Here is a 20,523-nt window from a genome sequence, read left to right on the forward strand (position 1 = left end):
GATACCTATATTATTATTATTTTATCATATATTTCTACAATTTATGTCAGTCAAAACATTATTTTATGTACTTATTTACGTGTACAAACAATGTCTATCCTGTTTATTCTATGAAATTCCATTTTGACCAAGCTGACCTCCAAGGAGCGACTGAGCCGTAATGGTCTCCTCCTCTTAATAACCCAATTCGCCCCTCCTCTTGGAACAATTCCTTAACTTTCAGCTTGAGACCAAGATAAATAATTCCTAGTCCCCTCCAATGTATTATTGATGGCATGAGGAAGAAAAATATCCTTTTTATCCATTTAGAGACGCAATATGCAAAAATAGACAGAAAAAATGAAATATGTGCATAAAACAGGGTAAGGTGAACTTGGTCTGAAAAAGTCAACCCAAAAAAGTCAACAGTTTGATCAATGGTCAATGCTTGGGGGTCAACGGTCAATGATGATATGGCGTGATGACGTGGCAAGCTGATGTGATGGTGGGACCTAGTAATGATTGTGTTAAATTACACTAGGTAAATTTCTAGGTAAGTGAGAGGTCACAATGGACCGCTTAAGTCCCACTTTCCTAGGCAAAATTTTCCTTAGACGCGTAATTAGCACAATATAACTTCTGGGACCACCGATCTAGCATGTAGGTAGCTGGCGACTGGCCCGTAGACTCTAAAGCATAGGATGCAGTGGTTTGTGGCGGGGTTCCTTGACAGTGGCGGAAGCGTGATAAGGAAGGAGCAACACCAAGAAAACAAGATTGCTAAGAAAAGGTCAAAGCAGTGGCTCTAATACCATGTTATAAATACTGAACAAGTAAAATTGTATTTCTTATTCATAAGACTATACATGGGTGCCTATTTATATAGGAGGCACGAAGTGTTGTACAAGTGTAGTACAAGTGCAGTACAAGTAAATAAGGAATACACATGCACACATTCAATCATGCATGCCCATGGATATATGCCCACAAGTGCATCCCTAGCTTGCTTGCATATACTCCTACATTATTTTGTATGTACCTATCATGTATATATCCCTACATACCCATACTTCGCATCCAATACCATAGGCATTCACACGTACCACCATACTTGCACAATGATATATTCACATGAAATTCATACACATATCATTGATGCATATGCACATGCTATCCTATCTTCATACGTGCATAGTGAATAGGATTATATTCAATAGCATGTGCAGAGAGAGAGAGAGAGAGAGAGAGAGAGAGAGAGAGAGAGAGAGAGAGAGAGAGAGAGAGAGAGAGAGATTGGTGGTTGAGGAGAAGCTAAAGAGTGGGAGGGTCTCTTTGGAAACTCTCTACAGCTAGTGAGTTAGGTAGAAAGTGTTTGTTGAAGATGAGAAAGAGGGAGAGGTAGGGGCTATTGGAATAATGAGATGATGGAGCGTGATTTAGCTCTCTCCTTTCCTCGAGTGTCTAAATGTGTCCCTTTTTCTAGTGTGTTAAGAGTTTATATAGTCTAGGGGATTGGGATAAGGACACAGGAAGGTGGGGTTTAACTGAAGGGCAAAATGGTGGTGGGGTTATACCATAGCCCAAGGCTTTAGGTTTCAAGGGGGTGGTGAAAATACATAGGTCGTGAACAAAATTTAGTTTGAAGTTTCTTTAAAATTGACACTCACACAATTTTAACACAACCAAACAAAGTTAGAAAATAAAAAATAAATACATAGAAAATGTTGACCATATTGGTCATGTCCTAGTTTTTATAATGACAAATACTCGGGTATTTAATGTCTGTCAAGTTTGTGTGCAAGTTCATAATAATAAGATCATTTGATGTCACGTGAAGACTTGAAGAATGAAGACCCTGAAGACTATTTTCATGTTGTAATTCATTTCACTATTATTGGGTCTGTAATATTTAAGTAGGAAAGGTTTGTAATAATCATTTCATGGCATGCATGAAGGAACTATAAAACTTAAGACCTTAGAGACCTTAGGGACCGACGATAGGTTTTTTTGGCGTACTTAAAAAGGCTTTAGAAAAGACCCTAGGCCCCAACACTTGCATGTAAGAAAGTCTCCAATATTACTTATAATATCAGAGGAATTAATTGAAGTGAAATTGGGCTTAATTGCAAAAATTAAGAGAGGTCGGGCGACCGAACCCCAAGTGAACAAATCACCTCGGGCGCCCGAACTGTTGAGAAGTCAAGAATTTGACTAGCCATCAGGCGAGTGAACACAAAATGTTCCTATCTCCCTCAGGCACCCGAACCCTCTGAAAAGTACTTCTTAACTACTCAGGCTGCTGAACATTCACGTTCATTATGGTCTCGAGCAATCGAACTGACCAGTTCGGGCTATCGAACCTTGAACCGAGCACCTGAATCTCACACCATATGGTACTGACTTTAGTTCAGCCACTTGGTCCCAAACTCGGGCACCCAAACGATTTTTTTTATAAATTTCTCTAATGAGTCTATTCAGGCGACCGAACAAAAGTTCAGCCACCCAAATCCTCCCGGGTTGATTAATATTTCTACTGAGGTTAAAGGGTTAAACAAGATTAATTTTACTAAACTTTTTTTAACAAATTTAAGAATGCCTGATGTGTCGCCCAACGGTTATTATTTTGCCATTCTCTATATATAGGGGCTCATTTGCAAAATTAAAGTGAGATTAGCAATATAATTAGTGAAAAATCCTCTAATTCTCAAAAGCCTATTTTTTCTTATTCCACTCCAAATACTCTCATATATTCATTCCCTTGATACATCTTAGCATTGTGAGAATCTACAAATTGTGCTAGTGCTTATTAGGTATTGCTAATACTCCCATTGTCTTACTTGAATATTTGATATTGATTTTGGGGAGTTTAGCATAGTTTATCCCACATATTTTTATTGATAAAATCTTGTGTTGGGATAAACTCATAAACTTAAGGATCTTTGTATTGTCATTGCAAGATTCCTATAACTTTATTTTTGTGTGCAAAATATTTTACAAAACTCGATTTCAAACAACTCTTGTGCTAGATACATTTAAGAAAATATTTTTTTTGAGTTCATTTGAATATCATTGCTAGCATCTTTGAAACACTAATCTGATATAGAAATTTAATATACTTTTCTTTCAAAGATTAGCTTGTTAGAACACTCTGCACATATTTGAGATTATACATCCTTGAGTGTTGATTGCACACGTAGAGTACCGAACTTACATCATTGAGGTGCATTGATTATATTGTGCGTAATGGTACATATCTGCTTGTATAAGAAGCGTTTATTTGTACAAAAATTTTATATTGATTGTATTCTAGAAGTGGGCCTGAAGAGAGAGATTAGCCCTGTTAAATAGTCCCGGATTGGCTTAGACCTGATTAGGAAAGGTAGGTGTGCCATCATGGTAAGGCGTGTTGGTTGAGGTCAACTCCGTTAATTGACCTGGTTGTAACCGGTGCCGCTTCACCCGTTAAGTGAGCATTAGTGGAATACTTGTACTGGTGTAGCCAAGGTGGGGACGTAGTCAGTATTGGCCGAACTCTGATAACATATCGTGTATTTGTTTACATTTTCGCAATTTATTTACCGCATGTGTATGTTTTATTGTGAACGCTACGCATGATTTATTTTCTGCATATTATTTTTATTTGCACATTTAGGATTGCTTAGAAAGAACCTATGTTGCGAAATAATAGTGATATCTGATTTAACCTAGGAGATTAATTTTTAAATACCCAATTCACCACCCCCCCCCCTCTCTTGGAAATACACCAAGGCTAACAACGAATGAGCAAGCATGTGTGTCACGTATACTTCCTTTAGAATACTCAATTGATTGAAAAAGGACATGGGAAATGACGTATATATTTTCTTCTAAATAAAATCAATCTGCCTACTGTGGATCATAGCTATCTTTTGAATAATGTATTATCGATAATAAGTATTTTTTTAAAAGCATAAGAAAGATTGGTACTATATATAATTTTGGGGTACAAACTCACCATAATCATAATTTCATCAATATAAGTAACTTTCGGATAGTATGGATATTCTATCAGTCGGGGACCAATCAATGTAATTGTCATCTCGTTTTTGGAACATGTACTCGATGTGGGTCCCATTGGACTTGAGTTTGGGTCTTCATTGGTTTGTTTGACAACAAATGCTGGTTTTTTTGGAGAAGGAACATGAAAACAATTGTTGACATGGTTGGCTTATCCACAGCATTACCTTGAACACATAAGATCCCAACTTGGATATACCTCAAAACTTCAAGCTCTTACCAAGAATTGCCCATTGAAAAATTGACTATCTCTAAAGCTCTTTCTTCACTCCACAAGTCGTCCCACGTCTGAAAAATTACAACATTTCTTTAAATCTAATTTAAAGAAAACCTTAGCAATATGTAATGCTAAAATGTACATCTATGATGCACTCACATGTTTTATTAAATTTGAGAGTGGACCATCATTGTAAGAAGTATGATTCTTCTTGCCTCTAAAGATCCCTAATAGTAAAACTCCAAAGTTGAAGACATCTGATTTCATTGAGAAGAGACCATCTAGTGTATATTCTGGCGACGTATAACTGCTGCCCATTATGGTAGAATTCAAATTAAAATGCTTTTCAAAGATTCATCAATTTCTTAAATATATTAGTTATATTCTAAGTGTAAACTGAATAGGTTCATCAAACTTACAATGTCCCGATTACCCTATTTGTATTTGCTTGAGTTTGGTTTCGTTCAAATATTCTTGCCAAGCCAAAATATGAAATTTTGGGGTTCATCTCTCCATCAAGAAGTATATTACTAGCTTTCAAATCCCTATGAATAATTCTTAACCTTAAGTCTTGATGAAGGTAAAGAATGCCTCAAGCAATCCCAATGATAATTTCGTTGGACTTTTTCCAATCTAGTAGTACCTTCCTTGTGACAACCCAAATAATAATGGTATTTAAATAATAGAGAGGAAGGGAAATGGAAACAGAAATAGAAGGAGGCAGCAGACTTCATCGACAAACGCCAAGTGTTTGTTGACAACATTGCATTTTAGGAGAAATAACCAAGAAAATTAATTAGGCCCTCATCGACAAACACAGGGGATTCTTCGACGAGGATGTAACAGGACCTCATCGACGAAGCCAAGTTTTGTTAATGAGAAGAAACCTAAAAAGGATTTTTGGAAGCCTGAAATTCATCAACAAAGGTGCAAATTCATCGACAAACTTTCTACAGGACTCGTCGACGAGGTGACGTGTCTCGTCGACGAATCTAGTCCTATAAATAGTAAAACTAGGATTTTTAACGCAGAAACTTAGAAAAAAATCACTCTCTCTCTCTCTCTCCCTACGACTTCTCTCTCCTTTCTCTTCAGTTTTAGCTCCTTCGTTCGCCGAATCAACGATCTGATGCCACCACGATGCACCTGGGAAGTTCTCTCCAAATCTATTAGAGCAGATCGTTGGTGGAAGCAATTTGTAATTCATCCCTGAGTTGAGGTAAAACTTTTTATTCGAAATTTGATCTTTCCATAGTTGAAGGAAATGACATTCACATGAAAATACTGAAGTTTAGAACTGTGAGTTTTCATTTTCAGGGTATTAATCAGGAAATCCTAGGGGTGTGAGTCCAGGAATACATAGGGGCTTTTTAGTTGCCAAGTAAGGGAATAAATTAAAGCAGTTATTTTTCCACACGTATTATTATTATTATTATCAGGAAAGTAATTTTCAGGGAATGTGTATTATATTATATATTATTGAGAAAATGTTTGTTATTAGGAAAATTTTGTTGTTTTACATAAAATGTGATTTTAGAATGACATGTACGAAATTACTCAGCTTTGTGTGGCATGAATGTTATTTTTCATGAAAAATATTATGATGTGTCAAATTTTATGGAATAAACAAGTTTTCAGGGATTATGAAAATACAATACATTATGGTTTTGAAATACATGATAATTGATTTATTTATTCAGAATGATATGTATGAGATATTCGGCGTAAGGCTGTGATTGATAGCCAGTACAAGGCCGTGTTTTACATATGATTTTGGCGTGAGGCCGTATATTTATGAAATGTTCGGCGCGAGGCTGCATTTATGAAATGATTTTGGTGCGAGGTCGTATTTATGAAATTATGAAAAATGCTATAATATCATGTATTATATGTTATCAGAACCCGGATGTTAGTTTAGTTCAGTTTCAGGAGCTCGGTACCGTAGCTTATAGATCAGATATCTATGTTCAGATTGGTGCTAACCACCCCACGAGGGGGTGGGAAATGGATAGTCGATGTGACTTTCAGTGAAGAGTGTAGACGTCCACCTGGCAGTCTGGACCAGGGTGTGGTGGGCCCATCGTACTTACAAACATTTTTGACTCGGTAGTGGTCAGCCAGCCATTATCGGGTCCTGCCTTCGTGCTGCACAACCCACCATGGGGGGTAATACATGACATTAGCTAACTATTCATCTTGAATATGTTTTCAGTATTATCAGCTATAACAGACGTTTTATGAACGATATGATTTATTAGCAAATATGAAAGTATATGATTATTCCAATACGATATGATGAATGTTTACAGATATAGGAAATATACTGTATATGTATAACTGCATTAAATGTTCATGTTGCCACACTGTTGTATTTAGTTTATTTTCCCTTACTGAGAAGTGTCTCACCCCCGAACTTAATTAATATTTTAGGAGACCCTGAGAGACCGGCGGGTTGTGGCCGCCGTTGAGTTTGTTAAGTTACTCTACTAGGAGGGTAAGATTTTGTACTAGGATTAGGATTATTTTTGGTTATGAGATCCTAGCTGTATTTGGAATGTTATAGGACATTGTAAATGTATATATATATATGTTATCTTGGTGTAAGTAGACTCTAGTATTATTTTTTATGGTTGGATGGTTGTAACTTTATACTTACTACTGCTTAGGTTTCCACTATATTTGACAGGTGTCCTTGATACCACGGGTTCGGGTTGACCATTTTATTTATTATGTTTCATTTTATTTTAAGATAAACAGGTCATTACAGTTTTGTATCAGAGCCTAGGATACTAGGTTCTGTAGAATCTAGAGTGCAGTAGTAATAATACCAGAGTATGGGATAAGGAGATTTGAGGTTTGGTTTTGTAGTCTAGATGCAGGACTTCTGTGGTGGTTTGTGTGATTTTCCTGTGGTAACGATTTCAGGAAAGTCATGGTAAACTATCATCGAGTTGGGTATCTAGGTTGTAGGATTGAACCTTGAATTAAGATCAGGAGAGATGAATTAATTAGTTGTATATACTATATTGGTTGGGGGATCTATGTAGTGAAGGGGTTTTGAGTTAAGTTACTTGTTTTTCAAGATGGACCCTAGTGGCGGTAGTGCCCACGCTAGTGGGAATGAGGGTGCTGGACCCTCAAGCGCTGTGGGTAGTGATTCAGATGCAGTCTTACACGACGTGGCACAGTAGGTTATGGCAGAAATTGCATGGAGTTCGAGGGAACAGGGTGGTCCGTCGGTAGGCCACAGTAGCTCGATAGAGAAATTCATAAAGATGAATCCTTCGGCTTTCTCAGGAGGAATAGATCCTGTAGTCGTTGAAAACTGGGTGCAGGAGATAGAGAAAATATTTGTAGTGTTCTGAGGAGTAGAGGGTGCTATTTGCTACCTATAAATTGACTAGAGAGGCCGAGCGATGGTGGTCGGCAGTGAGACTTTTAAAGCAATAGAGGACGGTACACGTGGAGATGACATGGGAGCGGTTTAAGGAGACATTCTTTGACAGGTATTTTCCTGCCTCGTCCAGGGAAGCGAAGATTGAGGTGTTCCTGAATATGAATCAGGGACAGCAGATTGTACAGCAGTACGCGGCAAGTTTTATCGAGTTATCCCACTTTGCCCTATACATCATACTAGATGAAGCAAATAAGGTACAGTAGATTGAAATAGGTCTAAGGAGAAAAATCTATAAGCAAGTGTCGATTCTGAAGCTGCAGGAATTTGTTGAGCTAGTGGATAAAGTCACTATAGCAGAGACTGTGGAGCGATTGGAGGCTGAGGAGCAGAGGCAGAAGAAGAGATCTGCACCTTCCTGTTCCCAACAAGGAGTCGGTTGGTTCATGGAAGAGAGGTGGCTATTATAAATACAAGAGGTAGGAGACTGGGAATCATGGTTTCTAGGGTACATAGCCATCTCTAGCTTGCCCATCTTTCGGGAAGAGACACTTGGGGGAGTGTCGTGCCGGGCAAGGTGTTTGTTATTGATGTGGGGAGTTAGGGCATGTGATGAGGGATTGCCAAGCTCAGATTGGTGTTGCTCCTGCTCCTAGACTTGCGCGAGGAGGCTATCAGGCGCCATGTGGAGGCCAGTAGAGGAATATGGCCCCAGCCAGGGTTTTGGCTTTGACGCCGAGTGATGCTGAGGTGAATGGCGATGTGGTGATAGGTACAGTTTATATGTTTTCATTTAAAGTTATTGCACTTTTTGATTCTGGTGCCACACATTCGTTTGTGTACTTAGGGTGTGTTAAATTTTGTGGGGTTGAAACATAATCACTAGATGTTGAGTTATTAGTGGCTACACCGACCGAGTCAGCAGTGAGATGTTGTAGGATGCTTCATGGTTGTCCAGTTGATGTTCAGGAGAGAATTTAATCTGCTGATTTGGTTATACTGGATATGCACGAGTTTGACATCATCTTCGGCATAGATTGGCTAGCAGCTAATTCTACTATTATAGACTGTCGTGCAAGAGAAGTGATATTCAGACCTTTAGGAAAACCATAATTTAGATTTACAGGGTCACGAGTGCAATCTTTACCTCAGATGGTCTCAGCTGTTCAGGCGAGAAAGCTGCTTCAGAGTGGCTGTCAGGGATTTGTGGCTTTTTTGAAGGAAATGTCAGAAAATGAATTGAAGCTTATTAATACGCCTGTGGTGAAAGAATTTACAGATGTGTTCCTAGATGAATTACCAGGTTTGCCACCTGATTGTGAGGTAAATTTTCCCATTGATCTACTTTAAAGTACAACGCCGATTTCTAAAGCACCGTATCGAATGGCACCAGCAAAGTTGGCATAACTGAAAGATCAATTGCAAGATTTGCTTGATAAGGGCTTTATACGACCTAGTGTATCTCCATGGGGAGCTCCAGTGTTGTTCGTGAAAAAGAAGAACGAGTCTATGAGAATGTGTATAAATTACAGGGAGATTAATAAAGTGATAATCAAGAACAAGTATCCCCTACCTCGTATAGATGATTTGTTTGACCAGCTCTAGGGTACACGAGTATATTCTAAGATTGACATCAGGTCAGGCTACCATCAAGTAAAGGTGAGGGCAAAAGATGTATCGAAGACGGATTTTAGGAATAGGTATGGGCATTACGAGTTTCTTGTTAAGCCATTTGGTCTGACGAATGCTCCTACGATATATATGGACTTGATGACTCGGATCTTCCATTCATTTTTAGATCAGTTTGTGGTTGTTTTTATTGATGACATACTGGTATACTCGAGGAGTTTTGAAGAACATGAGATACATTTGAGGCAAGTTTTGCAGATGCTAAGGGGAAAGAAGTTATATGCAAAATTCAGTAAATGTGACTTCTGGCTTCAGAAAGTTATGTTTTCAGGGCACGTTATCTCAGGAAATGGAATTTCTATGGATCCTAGTAAGATTAAGGCGGTAGTGAATTGGGTTAGACCAAGGAACGTACAGGAGATCAGGAGTTTCTTAGGGTTAGCAGGATATTACCATCGTTTTGTCGAGGGATTCTTAGCTTTATCAGAGCCTCTGACACGACTAACTAGGAAGAATGCCAGATTTGAATGGGATGATAGTTGCGAGCAGAGTTTTCAGGAATTGAAGTAGAGGCTAGTCACAGCTCCAGTATTGATCATCCCTTTTGGGGGTGAGGGGTATACTATCTACAGTGATGCGTCCTTAAAGGGACTTGGCTGTGTATTGATGCAGCATGGTAGGGTAGTGGCGTATGCCTCCAAACAGTTGAAAGAATATGAAAAGAACTACCCTACCCATGATCTTGAATTGGCTGCAGTGGTACACGCATTGAAAATTTGGAGGCATTACCTATATGGCGAGCAGTGTGAGATTTTCTTCGACCACAAGAGCATAAAGTATTTCTTCACCCAAAAGGAACTGAATATAAGACAGAGGAGATGGTTAGAGCTTATTAAGGATTTTGATTGCACTATCTGTTACCACCCAGGGAAAGCAAATGTGGTAGCTGATGCACTGAGCAGGAAGTCTGGGGAATCAGCGATGATTGCTATGGAGATCCAGCGTCTGATCGTGATGGATCTGGAGAGACTCGACATTAAATTGATAGAGAGTAATTCTCCAGTATGTATCACCAGCCTAGTGGTACAACCTACTTTGTAGGAGAGAATTAAAGCCGCCCAGAAAGAAGACTCAGAATTAGTAGAGGTGATGGACAGGGTGTAAAGTGGCCAGGGGGAGGAATTTTGCATTTCAGATGACGAAACTTTATGGTTCCATTCTAGATTATGTGTTCCTACTGATACTGGCATTAGGAGGACTATTTTGGAGGAGGCTCACAGATCTTTATATACAGTTCATTCCAATAGTACGAAAATGTATAGGGATCTGTGAAAGTTTTACTGGTGGAGTGGTGTAAAGAAAGAGATTATCGAGTATGTAGCCCAGTGCTTGACATGCTAATAGGTAAAAGCTTAGCACCAGAGGCCAGCAGGTCAGTTGCAGCCGTTATTTATTCTAGAGTGGAAGTGGGATCATATATCCATGGACTTCGTGTCAGGGCTGCCATAGACATCGCATGACCAAAATGCGATTTGGGTGATAGTAGATCAATTGACTAAGACTGCCCATTTCCTCCCTATCAAGATCCGCTATGCCCTCAGCCAATTGACAAAGATTTACGTCCAAGAGATAGTTCATTCTCATGGGGTGCCAGTATCCATAGTATCAGATCGAAACCCGCATTTCACATTACAGTTTTGGAGAAGCTTACAGGAAGCTTTAGGGTCTCAGCTATCGTTTAGCATGACATTCAATTCTCAGTCAGACAGACAAACTGAGAGGATGATATAGATACTAGAAGATAGGCTTCGAGAATGTGTTTTAGATTTTGGGGGTAATTGGATTCAGTTCATGCCGCTGGTAGAGTTCGCATATAATAACAGTTACCAGTCCAATATTGGCATGACATCGTTTGAGGCATTGTATGGTAGGAGATATCAATCTCCTTTGCATTGGGACAAGATGGGTGAGCAGTGAGTTGTGGGGCTAGAGATGGTACAGTAGGCGTATGATAAGGTTCGACTTATCAGGGATAGAATCAGTGCAGCTCAGAGCCGACAGAAGAGTTATGCCAACAATCGCTGCAGGAATTTAGAGTTTGATGTGGGTGATCACGTATTTTTGAAGATAGCTCGATTAAAACGAGTTATGAGGTTTGGTAGGAAGGGTAAACTTAGCCTTAGGTTTATCGGTCCGTTTGAGATTTTAGAGAAAGTGGGGTCAGTGGCCTACAGGCTAGCTTTGCCACCTACACTATCTAGGATGCACGACGTATTTCACGTATCTATGTTAAGGAAATACATCCCAGATCCTTCTCATATTATCGGCTATGGTGACTTAGAACTCAGTGATTCGCTAGTCTATGAGGAGGTACCAGTGCAGATTTTGAACAGAAAAGAATAGGAACTACGTAATATTAAAATTTCTCTGGTAAAAGTTCTATGGAGGAATCATGCAATAGAAGAGGCTTCTTGGGAGCTCGAGGAGCAGATCAAACAAAAATACCCGTAACTATTCCAGGAAGTTCAGATGTGATTAGGAAATGTAAATAAATATGTGATGTTTCTTTTGCAGGTACATGTAATGCTTTAGTTAGTAAGTGGTATTTTAGTTTTGGGGGAATTTTCTTTTGATATATGTAATCTCCCAGGACTTCAAATGTAACCACGGTATTCCTCCGCCATAAGTGAGGGCAAGTAATAAAATAAGTAGACAATTTTTCCGATTAAGGGATGATGAATTATATGGATAGTAAATTTCAAGGATGAAATTTTATAAGGAGGGGAGAATGTGACAACCCTAATAATAATGGTATTTAAATAATAGAGAGGAAGGGAAATGGAAACAGAAATAGAAGGAGGCAACAGACTTCATCGAAGAACGCGAAGCATTCATTGACGACATTGCATTTTGGGAGAAATAACCAAGAAAATTAGTTAGGCCCTCATCGATGAACATAGGCGATTCGTCGACGAGGATGTAAGAGGGCCTCATCGATGAAGCCAAGTTTTGTCGATGAGAAGATACCAAAAGAGGATTTTTGGAAGTTTAAAATTCGTTGACGAAAGTACAGGTTCGTCGACGAACTTTCTACAGGACTCATCAACAAGATGATGTGTCTTGTCGACGAATCTGGTCCTATAAATAGTAAAACTTGGTTTTTTAACCCAGAAACTTAGAAAAAAAACACTCCCATTCTCTCCCTATGGTTTCTCTCTCCTCTCTCTTCGATTTTAGCTCCGTCATTCACCAGATCGATGATCTGAGGCCATCATGACGCTCCTGGGAAGTTCTCTCCAAATCTTCTAGAGCGGATCATTGGTGGAAGTAAGTTGGAATTCATCCCTGAGTTGAGGAAAGACTTTTTATTCGAAATTTGGTCTTTCCACAGTGGAAGGAAATGATATTCACATAAAAATACTGAAGTTTAGTACTGGGAGTTTTCATTTTCAGGTTTTTGATTAGGAAATCCTACGGGTGTGAGTCTAGGAATACATAAGGGCTTTCTAGTAGCTAGGTAAGGGAATAAACTAAAGCAGTTATTTTTCCACACGTATTATTATTATTATCAGCAAAGTAATTTTTAGGAAATATGTATTATATTTGAATATTATTGAGAAAATGTATGTTATGGGAAAATTCTGCTGTTTTACATAAAATGTGATTTTAGAATGACATGTACTAAATTACTCAGCTTTGCATAGCATGAATGTTATTTTTCATGAAAAATATTATGATGTAACAAATTTTATGAAATAAGCAAGTTTTCATGGATTATAAAAATATAGTGCATTATGGTTTTGAAATACATGATAATTGATTTATTTATTCAGAATGATATGTATGAGATATTTGGTGCAAGGCGGTGATTGATAGCCAGCGCAAGGCCGTGTTTTACGTATGATTTCGGCACGAGGCCGTATATTTATGAAATGTTTGGCGCAAGGTCATATTTATGAAATGATTTTGGTGCGAGGCCGTATTTATGAAATTATGAAAAATGCTATAATTATATGTTATCAGAACCCGGATGTTAGTTTAGTTCAGTTTCAGGAGCTTGGCACCATAACTTATAGATCAGATATTTATGTTCAGATTGGTGCTAACCACCCCACGAGGGGGTGGGAGATGGATAGTTGATGTGACTTTCAGTGTAGAGTGTAGACGTCCACCTGGTAGTTCGAACCAGGGTGTGGCGGGCCTATCGTACTTACAGACATTTTTGACTCGGTAGTGGTTAGCCAGCCATTGTCGGGTCCTGCTTTCGGGCTGCATAACTCGTCATGGGGATAATACATGACATCAACTAACTATTCATCCTAGGTATGTTTTCAGTATTATCACCTTTAACAGAAGTTTTATGAATGATATAATTCATTAGCAAATATGAAAATATATGATTATTCAATACGATATGATGAATGTTTACAGATATATGAAATATACTGTATATATATAATTGCATTAAATGTTCATGTTGCCACACAACTGTATTTAATTTATTTTCCCTTACTGAGAAGTGTCTCACCCCGAACTTAATTAATTTTTCAGGAGACCCTGAGAGACTGGCGGGTCATGGCCGCCGTTGAGTTTGTTAAGTTACCCTACTAGGAGGGTAAGATTTCATACTAGGATTAGGATTATTTTTGGTTGTGAGATCCTAGCTGTATTTGGAATGTTTTGGGAGATTGTAAATTTATATATATATATATATATATGTTATCTTAGTGTAAGTAGACTCTGGTATTATGTTTTATGGCTAGATGGTTGTAACTTTATACTTACAGCTACTTAGGTTTCCACTATGTTTGACAGGTGTCCCTAATACCCCGGGTTCGGGTTTACCATTTTTTTTATTATGTTTCATTTTATTTTAAGGTAAGTAGGTCGCTACATTCCTAGTATGATCTGTCATGAAATTGATCAATTACAAATCAATTGGAGTTACTTTATAAGAGAGGAACAAAAAATGTTAAAGGAGTCATACCGAAAATGAAGGCATTCAAGCATTTATTAGGTATATATTCGTAGATTAGCATTGTCTCTTCCCCATCAATGCAATAACCTAAAGCTTTTACCAAATTTCTATGTTAAAGTCTAGCAATCAACAAGATTTCATTTTTGAATTCTTCAACCCCTTGGCCTGAGCATTTCAAGAGCCTTTTACAGCTATTTCTTGTCCATTGGATAGGTGACCCTACAAAGGCAAGTTAAACTTCCATAAATGCATAAATATTGGCAAAAAGCTTAATCTTTATAGCTATTTTTTTGGATTCATATATCATGCTTTTACTTAATTGCAATAACATATTCTTTGAATGGTAATCTTGATAACCAAAATCCACTTTCTCAACAAAATATAAGGGAGACAAATACAACAATATTGCAATCCAGATGAAAAAAAGCATTTACCTTGTAAACTTCACCAAAACCACCTTCCCCAAGTTTGTCTGAGAAGTTGTTTGTTATAGATTTTACATCTCTTAAATTAAAAATGGAAAATCTACATTCCTTTCTCCCACATCTTGTCCATCTTCTTCCAGATACTCCTTTTGTGTTGTGGCCAAATTGAACAATAACATTTTTTTGTGACCTTTTTTCCCCAATAGCCTAGTTTAGAGAAAAAAAAAATCCAAAAAGACATAATATCAACCATTAGTCCAGTATAAAATTTTTCGTTGTTTCTATTTTTTGATCGAAAGGGGAAGTGTAGATAATCACTTTGTTAACAAGGGATTTACCGAACAAAACAACACAAAATTAAAAAAAAAGAAAGAAAGAAAGAAAGAAAGAAAGTTCCCTACTCAACCTACAAATCAAAAAAGTTTAGTTTGACCAACTTTGTAGAACACCACCCCACGCAATACTAAAAACAAAAAGAAAAACAAAATAAAACCTCCAAAATATACCCAAGATAAGAAACATTATTATAATATTTGGTGTTATTAATATTTCATATCCTCTTTGTGTTGAAAATTTTTATATATATTTGTTGGTGATCTTCATGATCACATAGTGTGTGCACCAATATATAAATAATTAATTAATATTAAGCTATACTTTAACTTATTAACGAATATATAATGGTAAATTGACCAAAGTCAAGTGTCTTATTTATTGGTATGTAAGACACAATGACGAAAGTCATGTATCTATAATGATTAATGAAAAATCTTTTAAACAAGATACATTAAAATAATGGAAATGGATCAGTTGAAGTCATGAATTTCCTTAAGTAATACATCATTAAGGAATTCATCATATTTAATCAATGTATATTCATCTTAGAGGAGGGGAAAGGTCACATGCATGTATTTATGATTCTTTTATGGATTAAGTCACTTATGGATTTCTATATAAAAGGTTCTTGGTCCCTCTCAACAGTCATAAATCAAGTTTGGTAGAATCCCCATCACTAAATCAAACATAAAAGTGAGTAAGAGGAGAGAAGATCAAGTAGTTTTCTGCATAATAGATTTTTTATCAATAAGAATATAAGGAAAGAAGATCTAATTGCATCGAAATTGGGTTGGCTCGATGGAAATATGGTAAGATATATTTGAATTGTTTTCTTTATCTTTACATGATCATGGTTCATAAAATAAGTTAAAGATCCTTTTTATAGAAATTTTCAAACACTTTGTATATGGTTCAATCATAAAATTAATATAAATTAACTATGCTAGTTATATGCATTAACCAATAAGAAAGTGCTCTGCAAAACAAAATTTACTTTAAATAGGTACCTATAATCTTTTACTGCCTCTTGCACGAGTAAAAGAGAAACAAGAGAAGCCCTACCAAAACTGTAAGAAACCGAACCGTGATAAATGTGTTTAAATAAATGAGAGGGGCAAATTGGGAATTTGGTATATTACGTCGACGAAACCAGATTTCGTCGATGAAGCCTTTGTTCTTCTCGTCGACGAAATTCAAAGACTCGTCGACGAGGAGAGGCCAAGGTGTTTCGGAAAAATCGAAGATACCAGATTCGTCGACGAGGCCACCAATTCGTCAACGAAGGAAGTGGAAGATTCGTTAATGAGGACACCATTTCGTCGACGAATTGGGCTGAGTCAAAGGGCTATAAATAGAAATTCCATTACTTTTTCATTAAGAAACTTCAATCCTATCTCTCTCTCTCTCTCTCTCTCTCTCTCTCTCTCTCTCTCTCTCTCTCTCTATAACTCTCCCTACATTCTCTCTCTCTAGATTTCTTCACCGATTGTTTCTGGAATCGTGAATTTGAAGTTACCACAAGGATCGTGGAAGGATTCTCTACAACTTCTATGGATCGGAATCTCATTTCGGAGATTTTCAGGTTTTGGCGAAAAATCGAGATAAGGCTCGGTTTTCAATTCTGATCCAGTAGTTTTGTAGGAAACTGTGTTGTGAGTATGTTCTATATTGTGATTTGTAGGTTTTGGAACTCAGTTCGCTGTTTAGGGACCTTGGAGTTAGTGATTTGCTTTTAGGGAAAAGGTAAGGGGAACTGTGTTTATATCGGTTATTTTTGAAATCAGACTCAGTGGAACTGTGGTTCACGGTCCTATGTGTGTTTTGGCTACTCATTTGGGGGGATCTAACGGGGAAAACTATAGGTTTTTCATTATTACAGTTTTAGGAAAAAGGGGCGACAGGCTGCATCCCTGGTTTTGTTGAAAACCGAGCGTATATGGTGATTTATACTGATTATTGGGATGACCGTGCCTTGACTTGTGTTTAAAATGTATTTGTTTGGAAAACCATGATTTAGATTACCAAATGGGTATGGGTTGTTTGGTTATATGAGCATGCATGTGTGTGTGATATGTTGAAATGCTAGTAGGAACGGGATTCCGAAATTATTCCAAGTAATAAGAGTGTCCGGCTCTATATCCGAGAGTATGTGTTTATCACCTACCATGTAAGCAAGAGTATCCAGCTCTATATTCGAGGGCGTGAGCCTATTTCGGAAGATCAAGTCGAAGGGTGTGGATCCACCAGTTTAACGCCGGTACGATGCCATGGGAGTTGGGGACTAGCTATGTGTTGGTGGTACCGTGGTCGCAGGTTGGCTACGAGCCAATGCCATATTTCGCGGGCTGGCTTCGGGCTGAAGGGTGTGACGACACCAGGATTGTTGATCATGTGTATATGTATGTCTGCGTGTATGCACTGTGGAAACTAGTATTGGATTGCATTTAACTGCGTGTATGATGTATCATGATAACACTCATATGCCACACACTGATATAACCTGTGTTCTTCCTTATTGAGAGGTGTCTCATCCCTGCTGTACGTACATTTTTACAAGTCCTTCGAGTAATTGGAACTAACGTCCTGGTGTAGGGAGTGTAGTGGCCGGTGTACTGCGTTAGCGCTTGGGTAAGTGTTAGGACTGTATTTTTGGTGGGTTGCCATTTTGAGATGTATTTGGGCACCCGTTTGTACGTTGTGATAGAGCCATGTTTTGCTCTTGTATAGACTCTGATATGGTCTTGCATATGTTGTTATAGAATGACCTTTTTTCCGCTATGTATATGATTGTGATTAGATGTGTTTAGGGTGCCTGGGAACCCCACGGGGTTGGACCCTTATCCATTGTACTGTATATTTGGATGTTTTTATCGGATACAGGGACAGGTTATATTACATTTTCACCCTTGGGTCCCATTTCGGGGTTCGGGGCATGACAGCTTGGTATCAGAGCTAACCATGTTACTAGATCTTGTAGACTTGGTTAGGCTTAGTTGTGAGTACATACTAGAGTATAGGATGTGGATATGGGTAGAGTTGGTTAAGGGTTGTTTGGTTGCTTGACCGGGATTTGTTGACGGTATTCCATGTTTTTCCTAGGATGACGATTCTAGTAAAAGTAGGGTAGATCATTGATGACATTCATGTCGGTGTGATAGGACACGCCTAGACCTAGCAGGGAGTAGTTAACACGATTAGTGTAGATCATTGTGTTAACTGTATGTGTCGTAGGGATACTGATAGATTCCTATTGTGCTGCAGAATGGAACCCAAGGATAATAATCGGGGAAGTGGTTCTGAGGAGACTACAAGTGATGAGTTTCCTTCTGTGCCTTTAGGTTTGACGAGACCGGTGTTGCCGGGGATTAGGCGGAGTGTGAGGAGACTCGAGTGCTCTCCTGTGGCTGCGAGGTGCACCATTGAGAGGTTCACACACATGCATCCTCCGACGTTCTCTGGAGGACCTGACCCAACGACAGCAGAGGACTGGATGGAGAAGACGAAAAGGATCTTGGAGGTCCTGCACTACACGGATAGGCAGCGAGTCCTCTATGCTACTTTCCAGCTGTCTGGCGAGACGGGTCAATGGTGGACTACGGTGAATCTATTGGAGAAGCAGAGGGGTGGTCCTGAGGAGATGTTATGGAGCCGTTTCAAGGAGGTGTTCTTTGACATATACTTCCCGGCTTCTGTACATGATGCAAAGGCAGATGAGTTTTTTTCTTTGACTCAGGGGAGTTTAACGGTGCAGGGGTATGCGGCTCGATACATAGAGCCGTCCCGCTTTGCACCATGTATGATCTCGAGCGAGTATGAGAAGACTCGGAGGTTCGAGAAGGGGTTGAGGAAGGATGTCCGCAGACTGGTGGGTATGCTTCAGATCAGTGAGTTCTTGATGTTGGTGGATAAAGCCACGGTGATTAAGACTGGTATCCGAGAGGACGAGGCGGATCAGGAATCAAGGAAGAGGATAGTACCATCTGGTTCTCAGACAGGATCTCGTCAAGAGTTGTGGAAGAAGAGAAGCAAGGGCTCGGGTTACCGCCAGAATATCGAGCGCTAGGATTCTTAGGGGAGCCAAGCTGGTGATCATTGTACTAGGTGCTTCAAATGGCACGAGGGTGAGTGTCGGTCTTTTGATGGTAACTACTATAACTATGGCCGACCTGGTCACATGGCTTGTGATTGTCGTGCACCGAAGCAAGATGTGCCTGCATTCAGTGGGAACCGAGGGAGCAATCAGATACCTTGGGGAACCATTCAGATGAATACAGCTCCAGCCAGAATATATTCTCTTACTCCAGTGGACACTGAGCATACAGGGAACGTGGTGACAGATACCTTATTATTGCTTTCGAATAAGACTTTTGTTTTATTTGATTTGGGTGCAACCCATTCTTTTGTATCTGTGAGTTTTGTGGGATGGTGTGGGGTTGAGACCCAAGACATGAATGAGGTGTTATCTGTTACTATACCATCTGGGAGTGTATCTTTTTGTAGGAAGATGTTGGTAGACTGCCTAGTGGAAATTTAGGAGAAGCTGCTATCGACAAATCTTGTGGTATACAACATGTTGGGGTTCGATATCATTCTGGGAATGAATTGGTTGTTCTCCAGTTATACTGTGGTCGAATGTCATAGGAAGGTGGTGGTTTTCAGACCTTCTAGGGAGCAAGAGTACGAATTCATGGGATCGTGTGTGCGTTCAGTGCCAAAGATTTTGTCGGCACTACAGGCAAAGAGGCTACTCTTGGACGGATGTCAAGGGTACTTAACTTGTATGAAGGAACCGCTGCAAGATGAGTTGAGACTTGAGGACATTCAGGTAGTTAGTGAATTCCTGAATGTGTTTCCAGATGATTTACCCGGTTTACCTCCAGATCGTGAGGTGGAGTTTACGATAGAGTTGCTACCTGGTAAGGCACCGATCTCTAAAGCTCTGTACCGGATGGCTCCAGCAGAACTTCGGGAGTTAAAGGAGCAGTTACAGGAATTACTGAAAAGGGGATTCATTCGACCTAGTGTTTCGCCCTAGGGAGCTCCAGTACTGTTTGTGAAGAAGACGAATGGGTCAATGCGGATGTGCATTGATTACCGTGAGATTAATAAGGTGACTGTGAAAAATTGCTATCCTTTACCTCGTATAGATGATCTCTTTGATCAGTTACAGGGAATGCAGGTATTTTCGAAGATCGACTTGCGGTTAGGATATCATTAGGTGAGGATTAGAGTCGAGGATGTAGTGAAGACAGCTTTTCGGACCAGATATGGCCACTATGAGCTCTTGGTCATGCCATTTGGGTTGATAAATGCTCCGGCGGTGTTCATGGATCTGATGAACAAGGTTTTCCATGAGTACCAAGATCGATTCGTAGTGGTATTGTTGCGACGTCCCGGGAGCGCGCGTGCCCCGGGCGGCGAAATTAAAATAAATTTTAAATTTTCAATTAAAGATTTGAATGTCGGAGTCGCCACTAACCTTTTAGTGTGGTTAGAACACATGATTACT

At 39.0% G+C, this 20,523-nt stretch overlaps 1 pseudogene; it reads right to left on the minus strand.

Annotated features, from left to right (window-relative positions):
* Window positions 1–4,251: 4,251 nt before the first annotated feature.
* LOC131153688 (cysteine-rich receptor-like protein kinase 34) lies at window positions 4,252–17,349 on the minus strand (annotated as a pseudogene).
* Window positions 17,350–20,523: the final 3,174 nt, after the last annotated feature.

Source organism: Malania oleifera, chromosome 4 (genome assembly GCF_029873635.1).
Source record: "Malania oleifera isolate guangnan ecotype guangnan chromosome 4, ASM2987363v1, whole genome shotgun sequence".
Classification (NCBI taxonomy): domain Eukaryota; kingdom Viridiplantae; phylum Streptophyta; class Magnoliopsida; order Santalales; family Ximeniaceae; genus Malania; species Malania oleifera.